The sequence below is a fragment of the Pleurodeles waltl genome, chromosome 1_2 (assembly GCF_031143425.1).
Source record: "Pleurodeles waltl isolate 20211129_DDA chromosome 1_2, aPleWal1.hap1.20221129, whole genome shotgun sequence".
NCBI lineage: Eukaryota > Metazoa > Chordata > Amphibia > Caudata > Salamandridae > Pleurodeles > Pleurodeles waltl.
In genome coordinates, this window is record NC_090437.1 from 82,091,153 (window position 1) to 82,108,938 (window position 17,786).

Genomic DNA, 17,786 nt, shown 5'->3' on the forward strand with positions numbered 1-17,786 from the left:
GTATACCCAGTCTTATAGTCCACTCAGTAAAATTTAGTGTAGTGAGAAAATAATGAATCCTGAAGCAAGGCGTCCTGCACTGTGGTGTTGATACTCCTGATTCACCAAATTGTTTCATGATAGCCATATCATATCCATCCCATTATTTTGTTCCCTTAATTGTCATAATATAATAGATATGGGGAATCAAGTGAAGCCTCTAGCCAAGGTCAAGCCAGATGCCTGGCTCTGACTTAGCTTGAGTTTCCTTTGGAGCCACAAGCCCAAAATGACCCAAGCTTTCATGATGCTTCTGTCTACCAACCACTATTTAACCTATAGCGCCAAAAATTAAAGCTTTAACTTTTCAGAGAAAAAGAGAGCGGGAAAGAGATTCCTATCTAGTGGCTGAATGCTACAATATGAAACCAGAAAACCTGAGATCAATGCCCAGATAACTCAGGGCCAAAATGTGTGATCCTAAGCAATTGTTTTAGTTCACTTTGCCTCCATTTAATTCATTATCACATATGAGAGCACCTTGCATACATGAGTTCTGGTGTGCAATAAAAACCTTCTCTTGTGTGTGATTTAATAAACCCTATTGTTGTTCCATGTATAACAACAAACTAGGCTATTCAGAGGGTGCACCTGACAAATGCCTTGCCTGCTGGTTCACTAATGTCACTGTCAAGACATAAATGTTTAAAAGTTCATGTTAAAAAACGATCTCTCCTAAAAGATGTCATTCAATAATCAAATGTCCTAAAACAGTGGTTCTTAACCTGTGGTTTGTAGATCTCTGGGGCCCTGCGACACATACACCAAGGGGTCAGTGACTGTTTGAAAAATTAAATAATAGTAACATATTGAAAATGTACATGTTGTAGAGATGAAACCAGGCAAAGTCAAATATCACACGTCTTTATTGTGCATCTCCTCTCTCCTTCAAAATCTGCCTGGCAGACTAGAACCTTAGGCCCATATTTATACTTTTTGACGCTAAACTGCGCTAACGCAGTTTAGCGTCAAAAAATTTTGCGCCGTCTAACGCCATTCTGAAGCGCCATGCGGGCGCCGTATTTATGGAATGGCGTTAGCCGGCGCAAGCAGACAGGCACTGCCTGGTTTGCGTGGAAAAAAGCCACGTACACCAGACAGCGCCGGCGTAGGGGGAAAATGGCGTATGGGCGTCTTAAAATGGGGCAAGTCAGGTTACGTCGAAAAAATCGTCGTAACCCGACTTGCGCCATTTTTTTTCGACGCCCATCCCCCATCAACATGACTCCTATCATTGTAAAGATAGGAGTCATGCCCCCTTGCCCAATGGCCATGCCCAGGGGACTTCTGTCCCCTGGGCATGGTCATTGGGCATAGTGGCATGTAGGGGGGCACAAATCAGGCCCCCCTATGCCACAAAAAATAAAAAAATAAAAACTTACCTGAACTTACCTTAATGTCCATGGGATGGGTCCCTCCATCCTTGGGTGTCCTCCTGGGGTGGCCAAGGGTGGCAGGGGGGGTCCCTGGGGGCAGGGGAGGGCACTCTGGGCTCATTTTGAGCCCACTTGTCCCTTAACGCCATGCCTGACCCAGGCGTTAAAAAGAGGCGCAAATGCGCCGTTTTTGGCCACGCCCACTCCCGGGCGTCATTTTTGCCCGGGAGTATAAATACCACGTAAAGGCCTGGGAGTCATTTTTTAAGACGGGAACGCCTCCCTTGCATATCATTAACGCAAGGAAGGGGTTCACGCTAAAAAATGACGCACACTCCGGGCACTTTGGCGCCTGAAGCGTCTAACGCCATAGTATAAATATGGCGTTAGTTGGTGTTAGTTTAGCGTCGAATTTGCGTTGAAAAAAACAACGCAAATTCGGCGCAACCAGAGTATAAATACGGCCCTTAACATCATCAACATTCTAATGTAGGCTGCACTACCAACTTTGGGAATGCACCAACTGACTATAAAGGGAAGGGGAGAAATAAGGGCAGGAACATACTATTATGTTAATACAATGAGAGCACAGTATACAAGATTATTTGATATTACAAAATATGCAGAACATGCAAAACTTGTAGAGGAGGTTTACACCAATAATGTAAAATGTGTAAAAAAAAAAAAAATTTTCTTCATAGTCTTTGTGCCATTTCAGTGGATTTATTTTGTCTTCTGCATCTGGTGATATTAATGTAGAGATTTGTGCACTTGGGCGTAGAGATGGCATCTCTGATTGTGTTGTTAGTAGGTGCTGTGTATTTAGCTAACCTGTCCATGCTCCATTTCTGGCCATTGTCCATTACAGCTACATTACGTTTGATTTCAACGGTACAGCTTGGTTCAGAAAACTTGGAGTCATTGCCATTTCTTCTGGCAGGTTTTTGATGTATACACAGTCACCCACATCCCATTTACATGGTTTGATTCAGAGTTTGTGGTCATAGCAGTCTTTGTATTTGGCTTGGTGTGAAGCAGTTTTGCTTCTCACATCAGGCATATTATGCTCCAGTTTCTCTCCTGTCCCTAGCAATTCGGAAATAATTTTGTGCAAGATTTCCTTTTCTTAAGGGGTGAGAAAGGTAATAGTCCTGTGACATGGTTGGGAGCAGTGTGGTATGCCCATAGTATGTCTTGTATAGCTCTTTCTACTTGTAGGTGATTGGCACAGGCATGTGTATGCATTCTTTTATCACTTTATTCATTCTTTCAACTAGGCCGTTAGCCATGGGGCAATATAAAGCAGTTTTCTGATGTGTGATGGCTAATTTTGTTAGAAAGTCAGTCATAGCTTACAAAGTTAATTGTACCCCATTATATGTGACTAGGGTGGATGGAATGCCTTCTGTTGTAAATGTGACTCTTAGAGAAATTTATGAGAGCTTCAGTAGTGCTCTAATTCACCATCCTAATGAACATACCCAACTTAATCGGTAATCCACTAGGACAAATGCAAACCTCTTTGTTACACCTTTGCTGTTTATGGGGCAAATTATGTCCAGTGCAAGCTTTTCCCATGGTTTGTCTGGAATGGGTACTGGAGATAAGGGAATGTTGCGGACACATTTGGATTTATCGCTGTTGGCACAAATTGTACAATCTTTTACTTTATACTCAACAATGGAGTCCATGTTGGGAAACCAATAACGTTCACTAAGTTTCAATTTGGTTAGGCTCCTTCCTAAGTGGCCTTCATCTACAAGATCTATAACCTTGTTCCTTAAATCTACAGGAGGTATTACTTTGTAATTTCTCACTGTTAGGTTCTTATTTAAGTTAATTTCATGACGGACTTCCCAAAATGTTTTAATCGTCTCAACTTCTTTGCAAGACTCCAGCCAACCCTGTAATATGTACATTTTGAGTTGTTTTAAGAATCCATCTCTTGCAGTATACTCCTCCCACTCTTTGGAAGTTATAGTAGGGGAATTTATTGCTAGTATGGGATACTCAAGAGTTTCAAAGGGGCTCTGGATAGGAAGTAATCTGCAGTGTTTTGATCTCCAGGAACATATTCCACTTTAAAGCAAAAACTCTCTAAGCCTAACACCCATCTAGCTATGTGGGATGCTGTTGGAAGATCCTTTGGAGGTAAACATATATGTGGGTGGCTTATGATCAGTGTGTATACTGAACTGAAGGCCCCACAAAAATAATTTAAAACGCTTAACAGCCCAGAAGCATACAAGGGCTTCTTTTTTGACAACAAAGTAATTTATTTCTGATTTAGTGATAGTACTTGAGGGGAAAGCCACAATCCTTTCTTTGCCTGCAATGATTTGAGATAAGTTGGCGCATAGTCCTTTGTTGCTGGTGACAGTGGTGAGTATGGTTTTCTAGTGGGTGCAAAATTATATAAGTACGGGGCAGAAAATATTGCTTCTTTGAGCTTCTCAAATGAAGACTGGTGTTCCTCCAGCCATTTGTATTGTGTGTGTTTTTTTAACAAATATCTAAGTTTATATGTTAAGTCTGTCAAATCTTTAACATATTTTGCCATCTTATCAGCAGTTCCTAAGAATGACTTAAGTTCATCTTTGGTTTCTGGAGCAGGATATTTTTAATGGCTTCTAGCAAGCACATTTTGGGTTTCAACCCTTGTTTAGAAATGGTGCATCCCAGGTATTCCACTGCACAAACCCCAATCTGACACTTGTCTTTTCTAAAGTTAGCCCTTTATCCTTGAGTTTGGAAAGTACCATTCTTAGGAACTCATTATGCTCCTCGACAGCAGCACCATCAATAAGGCGTTGTCCTGGAAACATAGAGTCATAGAAACCCCATCCAAAATCTGTTGCATTATCTTTTGGAAGACCGCTGCTGCAGATGATAGTCCGAATGGCATTCTGCGGAACATGAATAAGCCCATATGTGTAGTAAATGTCATCAACCACCTAGACTTGATTGCTATTTTACCTAGTGGTAAGCTATGGATTGGTCCAAGACACAAAAATATGTTGGTCGTGAGTAGCATTTCGTGCTTGCGGAGTATGGGAGGTCTCTCAATCCAAATGTTATTATTCAGATCATGCAAGTCCATGCATAACCTGATACTATCCCCATGGGCTTTCTCTCCCTATAATCACATGGGCTACCCAGGTTGAACATTCTATGGATTGTATGATGCCCTGATCTTTTAATCTTGAACGATCTTCCTTTAAGGGTTCCCCCACCTGGTGCAGTATAGGTCTTGTCTCATGTACCACAATCCTTGTGTTAGATTTCAACTTGATCTGGAAATCTTCAAGAATCCCTATTTTCTCTGTAAAAATTTCTGGAAATTTGTTGCAGATATGGTCAGCTGTGATGGACTGGTTTACAGTCAAGACCTGTTCTTGGTTATTGGGATCCAGTTCGATCCCTAATATTTTTGATGCTCGCATCCTCAGAGGTTGGAACCTTCCTCCACTACATACACCATACCTACTGTTGAACGATCTTTGAAGGTGATGTGTTTTTTTAACCATCCCTAACCATCACTAGGTGATATATCGGGAGTTTAGAAATTATTACTTCCTCTAACTGTCATAGATGTAAAATCTGAAAAGTTGATTAGTGTAAATAGGGAGAATGAATCTGCAAATGTTTTTATTGGGTTACCATCAAGGTACACATTGTACTCAGGATACTGAATTTAATTAAGTGAGCTTCCATCTTCTATTTGGAAAATGATCTTCCTTTCAACTTGGTGTCCTTCTTCTGACATTTTGTTTTCCCCTCTATTTTCCTTTCTAGAAATGTCTCTGTACACCTTGACAAAGTGGCCTTTCTTACTGCACTTCCTGCAGGTGGCAGATTTAGCTTGGCATTTGGGGTAATTAGCAAAATAGTTGCTGCTGCCACAGCAGTAACATTTGAGTTTACTACTTTCTGATTCATTTGTTTGGCGGTGATCGTTTTTTGTCTTTATTTTGCACACAGCAGTTTCAGGTTCTGCATCTGTTATATGAGAGATTTGTTCAGTTGAGGTAGGGGTCTTTATTTCTTTTAAACACATAGTTGCGTGCTTTATGGACTTCGCAATTTCAATGGGTTCTTCTAAGTAAGGTTGTTTTTGTAATAATTTCCTTTGGTTCTTGGTTTTATTTATACATCGCATAAGCTGATCTCCAATGAGGGAGTCATTCACATAGTTTGCTCATATCCCTAAGTACAGCCACTTAATTAGTCACACTGATTGTACTTGGTACAGTTGAAGAATTTATGAAGCTTGAGTACTATATAAATTTTTACCCCAAAGTGACTTTCTAATTTTAGTAAAGTGATTTTATACTTGTCTACTTCCTCATCATAATCATCCTGTTTTCTTGTAGTATCTCTGCTTTTGGTAACATTTCAAATATTCTCCTCCCATGTGTGCCTAAGTTTTGGAGCAAAATATGCTGCTTCCTTATAGGGCTGAATGTTTCTCCACCAATAGCTATCAGGTAGGACTCAAAGATCTTCATCCATTTCTTTCAAGGTACATTGGGTTCTCCTAACTGCAAGCATGTCACAGCCTGGAGCCTGACTGCTCTGTGCCAAGCTACCAGAAGGTTAAGCACAGCTTACTTTGACATTTGCTTGTGACTTCACCCTGACAAGGATTGTGGCTGCAGCTTGAGAAGGGTTTTCACCCCCCCCAAACCAGAAACCCAATTGGCAAAAGTTCCCATTCCCAATATGGCTCTGGAAGGATACAAGCTAACCTTTTCTGTGAAATGTGTTATGAAAAAATAGTTTATGCATTTTTTTGGTACACTACTGTTAAGCATTTGGGATGATGATAATAATGACAACTTCACTTATGTTACATTGGCTAGATGATTGTATTGCACATGTTTCACTGATTTGTTTTGTTGATGTTTTGCTTATAGGCGCTGCAGAAAACATCACACACAGTACTGAAGTTCCTGAAGGAATCAGCTGCCAGTGACAACATAGTCTTCCATTACTAAGGGCTCCTGCTCTTACTGCTAAGCGCTAACGGCAAGTGCTAAGAAGATGGCCCCAAAAAGGAGGTTCCTGCCAAGACGGTGCTTTACCTCCAGTTCTTTGGGGTGTGGCACAATAAGAAATCTCTTTTCCCGAGGTTGGGATTTCTTTACCCTTAGCCCACATGAGGAAAACATTGCCATATGCTCAGTTTAACCCAAGAAAGTTTGTCGTGGTTAAGTTCAGGGGGCACTATGGTACCGGAAACCAATTGTCCCTTTTGAAAAGCAAACAAAATCATGTGGGAAGAGCACCTTAAAAGAATAGAGGATGGTGGTGAGCTAGAACCAACAACTGAAGTGATGGAAAAAGGCAGCCAGAGGGAGGAAGAAGAGGATGACAGCAGTAGCATCACACAAAGCAGTCCTCTAAGCCTCCACCATAGTATAAAATCCAAACCCGCAGCATCCTCCATGTGGCACAAGGCACAGCAAGATACAGCAACTCCCTCTCGTCCCAAAGTGCCCAGGTAGCCTACCTGCTGTTAGTGCCCGTAGGTAGGTTGTAGCAGTAGGAGAACATGAAAATCAGCCTACTATCAAGGCTATGTGTACCAAGGAGGTGCGTGCGACCTGAACCATGAAAAAGCCTGTTTCTACAATGGGAAGCTGGCTAAAATGTTAACACATGTCCTCATCCCTTTTCCATTTGTGGAATGGGTGCTAGAATGTGTGGAGGCTCTCTGTCCAAAATGGAAGGTTCCCATCTCAAGATATTTTGTCAGAGTAGCTGTTCCAGGGCATCATCATGGGGTGCTGCAACTGGTGGCAAAGCTATGAAGCAGAGCGCTGTTCAGTACATCCACCTCACAACAGGCATGTGGACACTTGCCAAGCAGCAGGTTGCTTGTGCATGCCTGTATTGCCACTGTCCCTTCGGCTGGTGGGCTGATGCAGCAGCGGCTGCCAAATACCCCTCATCGAGCACCACCAGCCAGCAGAACTGTACCGTGATTGCCTCCAGTTTCTAGAGGCGGTCAAGCGGCTGTATCCTGCCAGGAGTGGGCCTAGAGGGCAGGTCCTCCTCTTATTCCTTTGGCAGTACTAGCTAGATGATCCAAAGAAAAGAACATGAATTGTAGTACTCAATCCGTTATATACTAGCTACAACATTGAGGTCCCCTTTGGCCACTGGATTTGTTTGAATGTGATTCTTTTCATTGTCAGAGCAGAGGACACATTTTTCCCATGCATACTCCCCACAATGCAGTAGCAGTGTGTGGTATGAATTAATCCATGATCATTGATCTTCACCATTATCAAAAACAGATATTTGTACTAAAAAGTAAGTTAAAACAACTTCATGCAATGCTTAATGTGTGCTTAATAATGAATGTACTGTCAAATATGAAAAGCTATTACCATTGATGAATGTGGCACATTTTATTAATGCTGCGCAATTTATTTGACTATGACTAGCAACATTAATGGAGACCACCTGGAGCTTATTTTTTGGGATAGGTAGTGGCGTATCATCCTAAATTCCAATACGCCTACTCTTACTTTTCTTACTTCCTCATGAGTCCCACCCTTAGTACAAGTGCACTAATCCTCCATGCAAAATAATTCTCTCCAAATAGTTTTTCCATTGCCTATGGAGCAATAGAGTAAACGTTTAGGATAAGGTTAGGTAAGATAAACTGCAGTCAGAAAATAGTCACATAGGCAGAAACATTGTTAGAAATGTGGCACATACTGAGATGGGACTGCAATTTATGGGCTGGGTGGGAGAGGAAGAATGGGGTAAGGTATAAGTGTCTGGGCACTGCACCATTTCTTCTAATGATTGAATAGTAGGGAGGATGAGACAGAAACATATGATGCTGGATAATGTAAAATTTCCACAGCCTGGTGGGCAGAAAATCTGGATTTTATTAAAGACACAGAGGCTAAGATTATGCAATTTTCTTTTATTGCCCGCTCACAGAAGCAACAACAGAGAGAAAATAGAACAGTGCAAACATTTGAATAAAGTATAAAGTACAGCAACACACAGCCGTCTTCCTTCTTTAAATGCTGCGAACAAGATAAATTCCAAAAACTAGGAATCCAAAGCAGATTGCTCCAATCACACCATTCGCGCCAATCCAGAATACAATTTCTGAAGCCTTCTTAGTCTGAATCAAAACAGCATTTTTTTTAAATTTGTCAGAGTGGGTTAACAAGTGGTGGGATAGTCTTAGCCTCAGTGTCTTTAATAAAATCCAGGGTTTCTGCCACCAGACTGTAGAAAATCTACATTTTATGCCATGTCAATGAGGTTAACATTATGCAAGTTTAAATTGCTGTTAAAACATTATCAATTGCATTCACAACATGTTTTAAACAGCAATCTTTGAACATGGTTTCATTCAACCAGTCTGCAGCTCTTAAGATATCTTGCAGACTGTCACCCAGGACAAAAGCTTTAAAAGCTGATGCACCCCTAACCGAATAGGCTCCAAACTTACTAACATCCACACCACCTTCTCTTGTGAACTCTTTCAACCATTTTGCCAAAGTCAAGGGTGGGACCGCTTTATGAGGCCATCTGTAAGAAAGCAGTAATCGTGCAAGATTGTTTCTCAAAGTTTCAGTTCTCCTCTCATACCCTTTCGAACATTTAACCACGCAAAGTCTCTCATTCAATACAAAATAAGGATGGAAAATAGATGTAGATAAGGTTTTTGTTCTCTTCTTAATGTAGAAACAAACACTCTCTGGTTTATAGGCCCTACTTGTAACATCCAAAGCCCTTCCATCCAAAGTCCTCCTAAACAACACCAGACAAAGCAAAACTGTCAGTTTGCAAGAAATATGTTTCAGTGACTCATTGAGATCTGTAATAACTGACCAACATCCCACAATGAAGAATACTTCACAATAGGAGGATTGAGGACTCTCTTACTATGCATAATCTTTCTAGTGAAAATATTCTGTCCAACAGACACACCGTCCACTAAGCAATGGCCAGCTGCTCTCGCTGATCTACAGACATTCACTGTTCTATTGACAATACGGATCCAAATAACTCAATCAAGTAATTATTCACAGTGACTATATCCATTGAAATGGGATCATAATTCCGTCAAACACATCAACAAACCCATTTCTTCCAAGCCAGTCTATATGCTTTCCTGATGAATCTGAAAGCCTCTGCCGAAAGATCTGGCATTTCCCACTGTCTCTTGAAATTTCCCAAACCTTCTAGTCCAGACGTCCCTGTTCTATTATAGCGTTATACTCTCCTTCTGGTCCTAGGATTACCTCTATGAAAGTCAGTATCCGAATGGGAAAATCTATTACTATCTCCATCAAGATCCAAAACCACACCAGTGACCTCCAAACTGAGGTTACTATCACAGAGGTTTCCTCGCATTCATGTATTTGCGGAAGTACTTTCTGTATCATAACAAATGGAGAGAAATCATAAGGAGCTGATCCACTCCAGTCCTTCAGAAAAGCATATATTCCTGAAGCCTCCGAGTCTGGTCTCTAACTGAAAAATGTTGCCAGTTTGGTGTTCAGCCTGTCTTCAAAGAGATCTACACCAAAAAGGCCCCATCTTTTCAGAAATATCTCCCTGTTCAACCTCCAGTTGTTCGAATCTTTGAAATTCATGGAAAACCATTCTGCCACACGATTGTTTAGACCAGGAATATGTTCAGCCACTACCAATATTCCCATGCTCAAACAAAATCCTCAAAAGTCTTTTGCTAGATCCTCTACACCCTTCGAATGAGGGCTACCCATCTTGTTGACATACCTCACAGCAGGCACATTATCCATACAGAGCATCACACAACATGTCATCATTCCTTGGGGAAAGCAACGTGTTGTGAATGAACCTGCCCATAATTCCAAACCATTGATGTGTAAATGTTTCTCCTGAACCGTCCAACATCCACCCATTAATGTACTCCCACATCTCGCTCCCCATTCTTTAAACTTGCATCTGACTCTATTACGGTTTTGGGCACCTCCCCAAAAACTGCCTTGCCTTTTCCATGTCTCTGTATTCTTCAGCCACCATTCCAACTCCTCTATGGATTCCTTGATATAAAGATGTAATCTGGGAGTATGACCAAATGGTTCGTAAGCATTTTGTTCTCAGTCTCTGAAAGGTCTGATAGTACAGTGGTCCAGGGAATATTGCATGAATCGTCGGGGATAATATGTCCAGAAGCCTTCCATTAAAGTTATCACCTTTGTCCTTGACACCTTCCGCAACTCTTTCCATAGATTTTTTAGTTTTCCCTTTGGTAACTTTAACTCTGCCTGGACGGTGCACCCCAATAAAACCCCAGAAACTGAGTTTCCTTGATTGGGATAAAATACTATTTCTTTTTGTTTATCACAAAGCCCAGATTGTCTAGTAAGTCTATAGTCATCTTTGTGTGCCAAGACTACATCCTTGCACTGACCCATTATTAGAATGTTGTGTAGGTAAATTATTAGCCTCACTCCCCTCATCCGTAGCCATTCTGCCACCGGATTAAATACTTTGGTAAAGCACCAAGGAGCTGAGGAAAGGCCAAACGTGAGAATGCAAAATTGCCACAGCTTTCCCATCCATCTGAACTGGAGATATCTCTGGTGAGGTGGCCAAATCGGAATAGTCAAATACGCATCATTGAGACCCAGTCTTGTTAGCCAGTCTCCTTCCCTCTATCTTGAAGTCATGATCGACCACCCATCAATCCAAATCATTTAGGTTTATCACTGGTTGCATAACCTTGTCTTTCTTTTAGACCAAGAATATATTACTGATGAAACCCATACCACCATCCGTGTCCTTCTGAATGTTCCCTTTTGCCAACAATTCCTTTACCTCTCGCATCACCAATTTTGAATCTTTCTCTGAAAATGTTAACTCTTGGGGTGTCTTTATCTGAACTGGGGTATAAACTCAAGTATGTATCCCCTAACAGTCTCTAAATCCCATGTATCTTGTGTCACTAACCTCCAATTCCCACATAACTGGGCTAATCTACCTCCCACCTTTATTGGGATATCTGAAAGGTCTTATGAAACTGTTACCTGTAGATATTCCTCTTTCCCTCCTATCTCCACTGGAGGATTGCCCACTATACTTTTGTTTTGGGGCTAGAAACCTTGGTAGTATCCAGAGGATGTCTGGCTGAATATAGCACATCTCAAGTAGGGTCTTGAGGTTGATTGTCCTTTGCCAAGGAACCGACCCCTCGTTCTCCTAGCCCTACCAAAAACCCTGTCCTGATAAACTTTTTTATTGTCTTTTTGGGACTTTTATATGGAGCTGAAGACCCCGATACACTTAGCCATATCCTTAATTAATGAATCCTGGAAGAGGTGTGCCTGAGAGGAGGGATCCCCTTAGTTGCCAATTCAATCAATATTGGATTGATCTTAAGGAGAATACTCTTCTTTCTTTCATTAGACAGTGTGGTATTAGCATTGCCCAAAGGCAAATGGTTCTCTGCGCCCAGTGGTGTAACTCTTTGGCATTTACCGGAATATCATTCAGAAAGGCATCTTTAGCCACTTCAAAAACTTTGATTAGGGGACCAATGATATCCAAAAGTAGATCTTGGCAGGATTTTAAGCCTCTGTCTAGGCCCTTTCTTAGAGTCTTTCCTGTTCTTATTAATAAAGGCCACTACTTTAATGTCCAAATCAGGAGTCATAGCAACTTTATCTAGTTGAGGTAGGCGTGGGCACTCAAATCTCAGGCTTGATCACACCTCTTTAGAAATCTCCCTTGTTAACCAGAAGGAGATGTAGTCAGCCATGAGTTTTAATGGTGCCCATTCAGGCGATAGAGGATGCTTTATTAAAAGGGAGTCAATCATCTCATCACCCAAAGGGTCAAGTATGCCCATGTATGTTTCTGAGGCCTTAAATGCGCCATCCGATGTTCCCTTCTTCCTGACTTCCAAACCTTCGCACTTGGAGTCAAACTCAGATGAATAACAGAGATCAAGTTGTGGCTCTGAAGCCTCATTGCTGTCCGTGGATAGAGGAACATTCAGGCCTTTATCCTGCCCATCCACAGTGCCAGAAGCATAAAACCTATCATGACCACCATCATGTGTCAAATCTTCCCATGTCATCTTAGGTTTTTTGCTTATAGCAGTATGTTCATCTCCTGAAATTCTTTTTCTTTGGGTCTTACCTATCCAAGCTCCACATTCCGGCTGATCATATGATTTAGAAACTCTATGGCCCTCATCACAACTACGGCAGTCGGTGTTAAAGTGGCGGTAATACCGCCAACAGGCCGGCAGTAAACTACTGGGATCACGACCACGGCGGAAACCGGCAACACATACAGCCACTTTAACACTCCGACCGCCGCTGCGGTAACCGCCAACAGGCAGGCAGAAGTTAATGTACCGCCCACCCCATCACAACCCCCCCATCCGCCAGCTTTTCCGGGGCAGTACCAATGCCATCAAAAGCACGGCGGAAACAGTACCCCGAAGGGGAACCACTCACCTCTCGACACTCAACGAAGAACCAGGACACCATAGAGCCCAAGCTGCAGGTCCTCCCCATGCTCGTCTACCTCCTCATCTACCAGGAGTACAAACGGCAGCAGCGGCGACCACAGTGAGTACTGCACCTAGTACACAGGGGAGGGGGGGAAGAGAGTGACACACACACACGCAACACCCCAACCCCACCCTCACCCACAACACCATACACACAAACACATGCATCAACATCACATTTACACCCCGTTACCCCCTGGAAGAACGCAAGGACAAAAGGAATAGAGTCAAATCAGTGATATTTGAGAAATAGTCAGATATACGTAATAATTTTAAAAACAGTATTTACAAAAATATACAATATGTACATAAGGCAGTACATTGTCCACTCAAAATGTCCGTGGGCCACTGGGCCAAAACTCATAGGCCAAGCCCACACTTGACTCCTGCCTCAATACGGAGAGAACACTGCAGGTGCATCAGGTCGAAAACACACAGGCACTTCAGGGGGACGGGGAAGGGGGGGCACCTCAGCCGGAAGATGGAATAACGCCACTGCTCCTGGAGGGAGCTCTATGCCCACAGCGATGTCCTGGGGAGTGCAAAGCCACAGTCTCTCTAGTGGGTGGTTTGCCCACTCCGTGGTCCTGGGGAGTGCAAGGCCACAGTCTCTCAAGTGGGTGGTTTGCCCACTGCTTGGTCCTGGGGAGTGCAAGGCCACCGTCTCTCAAGTGGATGGCTTCTTCCAATGGTTCTGGAGGGGGCTTTGTGCCCAGTGTGCTTCATCCTGCCAAGGATAGGGTGAGTGGATGCCTTTCTCCACTGGTACTGGAGGGGGCTTTGTGCCCAGTGTGCTTCATCCTGCCAAGGATAGGGTGAGTGGATGCATATCGCCACTGATTCTGGAGTGGGCTTTGTGCCCACTGTGCTTCATCCTGCCAAGGATAGGGTGAGTGGGTGCATATCTCCACTGGTTCTGGAGGGGGCTTTGTGCCCACTTGGGGTGTGGCAGTTCACAGTACCTCACCTGGGTGTCTGAGGCACGAGACTTGCAGGGACCAGGTTGCATGATAGTCCATGGAGGCAGGGCTAGACTCCATCCAGCGGCGGCTACGGCTGCAAACTGGTGGTAGTGCCAGTAATGGTGGGGGTGCTGCTAGTGGTGGAGGGAGGCTCCAGCCCTTCTCCTGCAGCCTCGGACTGCTGCCCACTGGGGCTGCTGCTGCTGGTAGTGGTGCTAATGTCAGCGGTGCTGGTGGCGGTGCTTGCAGCAGTGCTAGCGGCAGTGCAGGTGGCGATGCTGGCCGTGGTGCAAGTGCCAGTGCTGCCAGTGGTGGGGGGAGGCTCCAACCCTTCTCCTGCAGCCTGGGACGGCTGCCCAATGGGGCTGCTGCTGCTGACAGTAGTGGTGCTTGCGGCAGTGCAAGTGGCAGTGCAGGTGGCGGTGCTTACGGTAGTGCTAGCTGCGGGGCTGCTGGCTGTGCTGGCCGCGGTGCAGGTGGCGGTGCTGGCGGTTGTTCTGGTAGCCACCAGGCCTTCACCTGCAGCCTCGGACTGCTGAAGTGCCTTGCCTGTTGTTTTCTGCCCCTTCCTCACCTTGGCAGATGGTGGTGCGACCTTGGATCTGGCAGCTGGAGTCTTTGAGGAGGCCTTGCTAAGTGGTTGTGGCTCCTTCCCATGGCTGGATACTGTCCCCCTCTTCACCTTGCCAGGTGGCGGAATGGCTTTGGCCTTGGCAGGGGTTGGTGGCACACTGGCTGGGCTGACGGGTGCACCCTTTGAGCCTCTGATAGCAGCAGGAACCACAGCGGACGTCGACTTGGTGGCTGAGGTGCTGGGCTGGGTTCTGGCCACCCTGGCCCGAGGGAAAGGACGGGGAGGGGAGGAGTAGGGGAGAGGTCAATGTTTGCCAGGAAAAGCTTCTTAGGCACACTGGGGCAGGAAGAGGGAGAGGGTTTGGGAATGGAGGAAGAGGGAGTGGTTGTAGGAGGTGTCTGTCTGCTGAGTTTGGGTGTAGGTGCAAGGGCTGGATGCTGTTGTGAGGCAGATGGCTGTTGGGAGGGTGGGTGCTTGCGTTTGTGTACTTTTGGAGGAGGGGCCACAGACACACTGGGAGAGGACACAGGGGACGTGTGCCTGGATGTGGGGGTGGTGACTGCCAGTGAGGGGTGTGTTGTGATGGGCGTGCTGGTGATGGAGGTAGTAGATGAGGATGTAGTGCATGCAGGTGTGAGTGGAGACGCTACTAGGAAGGAGGCGGATGATGAGGAGGAGGGGGACACAGTGGAGACAGTGGATGTTGGTGTGTCTGCATGGGGATGGTGCTTGTGTGAGTGCCTGTGAGGTGAAGTGTGGTGCTTGTGTTTGCCTGAGCCACTTTTGTGTGTTGATTTGGGTGAATGCTGGTCTGAAGGTGTGCTTGGGATAGGATGGGGTTGATGCGATTGGGGCTGGGTAGAGGAAGTTGGAGGGGGGAGACTGGAGACAGGGACAATGGCTGCAATCAGTGCGGAGGCCAGAGCCTGAAATGCTCTCTGTTGGGCCACCACGCCAGAGTGAATGCCCTCCAGGTATGCATTTGTTTGTTCCAAATGCCTCTTGACACCCTGGATGGCATTCAGAATGGTTGACTGTCCAACAGTGAGGGATCTCAGGCGGTCAATAGCCTCCTCACTAAGGGCAGCAGGGCTGACTGGGCCTGAGGTGCCTGTGGCAAAGGAGATGCCCACCCTCCTGGGCAAGCGGGCATGGGAAACACGCTGAGGGGCTGCTGGGAGGGCGGTGCTGGCAGGGCGGGCGGCGGCTGTACCTGTTGTGGGGTGGGCACAGAGGTGTCTGCCACCGCCAGGGAGCTTCCATCGGAGGAGGAGTAGCTGTCTGTGGTGTTCCCTCCTGTCCCCGTCATGGTGCTACCCTTGCCCTCCGTCCCACTGGTACCCTCACCGTCGGTGGATTCGGCCTCCTGGCCCATGTGGGATGCAGCTCCCTCCATTGCCGGTGCCTCTGCTCCTCTGCCAGATGATGCTAATGCACACAAGGACAGGGGGAAAAAACAAAAGAGGGGGGAGAGACAGAGGATACACTTGGTCAATGCCAGCAACACCACTACCGTTGGCGTACACAACACACAGGGAGCAGCCCTATGCACTAGGCCATGCACTACCAGTTACTAAGATAGTCACAAGCCCATGGGGTACAATGCCTAACGTTATTATCTGCACACCTGAAACCCACAGGACCCTGCACAGTAGTAGATGCCCACTAACACTCTTGGGGTTGGAGTCCTTCAGAGCCTTCCCACAAAGGGACCTACCCTGCCATGTTCACCCTGGCCTAGGGGCACCCACAGCCTACATCACCCACCCAGGTAAACCTTGAAGCATGCACAGTCATGATTCTGAATCTGTACTCACCCCCTTGTGGCTGCTGTGATGCCTTCAAGCACCCATCCAACTCTGGATAGGTCACCGCCAGGATGCAGAACATCATGGGGGTCAGGGTATGACGGGCACCCCTTCCTCGTTGGGAGGCCAGCCCCAGCTGGGCCTCCACCGTCTTCCTTGCCCAGCGGTGCAGGACCTCCCACCGTTTGCGGCAGTGTGTGCTCCGCCTGTCAAAGACCCCCAGGGTCCGCACCTCCTTGGCGATGGCACACCAAATACCCTTTTTCTGATGGGCGCTGACCTGCATGGAAAAGACAGAAGAAAAGGGAATTAGTTAACCATCCAGACCGTCACACTTATGGCCCACCAGATCCCTCCCATCCCCTGACGCTCATACATTGACCACCATACATGCAGCACTCTGGCCAGAACGCCTCAGCCCCCCCCTACATGTGGCTTACACACACAGCAATCCATACATTCATGGCCCACGCATCATGCTCACAGTGTACTCACCTGTTTGTCTGGAGGACTGTAGAGTAACGTGTACGGGGGTAGGACCCCATCCACCAGTGTCTCCAACTCCTCCGCAGTGAAGGCAGGGGCCCTTTCCCCAGACACATAAGCCATTGTCGCTTCCAGACACAGGTCACAGCAGCACTTGTAGTGTAGGTCCTCTCCTGTTGAAGGTCAGGTAGCAAGTGAGTGAATAGATAGAAAAGGGCAGTCACGCCCGCGGCGGTGCGTACCGTCACTGCCGGCGTACATCGCCATTGGCTCCTGGAACCCATAGGGCCCAATGATAACCAATGCGAAGTTGCGTGGCGGTCGTCGACCACCTACTGCAACGGCACACAACGCCAGCAGAATTACCTCATTTCCACTTGTCCCTCCTCACAGGTCAGGCAGCAGCCATTTCAGGGGGGCACAGGCCATGGCACCTAACTGCGTCACAGCAGACGTTCGCACAGCAACTGACTCTCGGATTCACATACAGGTTCTGTAAAGGAAAAGATGCATCATTATTTCAACTGATGTGTGAATATGACCCTCTGCTCACCGTTTTCCTCCATAGTCTTCAACCGCTGAGGATGAACATGAGATGGCAACATCCTCCGGTGTACAGACCCCTGGTGGACCTTGCAACAATGGAGGACAGACATATTATACTAACATACAGACTTGATCGGGCCACAATCTAAGAACTATCCCCCCTCTAGTGCAGGTCCTGGATGTCTGCTATTGTGGTGAGTGTAATAAAAGGAGCAGCAACAGTGACTGAAGGTGCAGTGCATGAGGGTGTGGATGTAGAGGTGACAGGCAGGGAGGCGGAAGAGGTGGGCACACTGGGGGAAGTGGATGTTGTATGTGCATGTTTCTGTTGGCTGTGTGACTGCTTGTGGTGGGAGGTGTGGTGCATGTGTTTAGAAGTGTGCTTCTTGTGTGCTGATGTGCTTGACTGCGTGTCTGAATGTGTGCCTTCGATGGGTGAAGGGAGTGGGG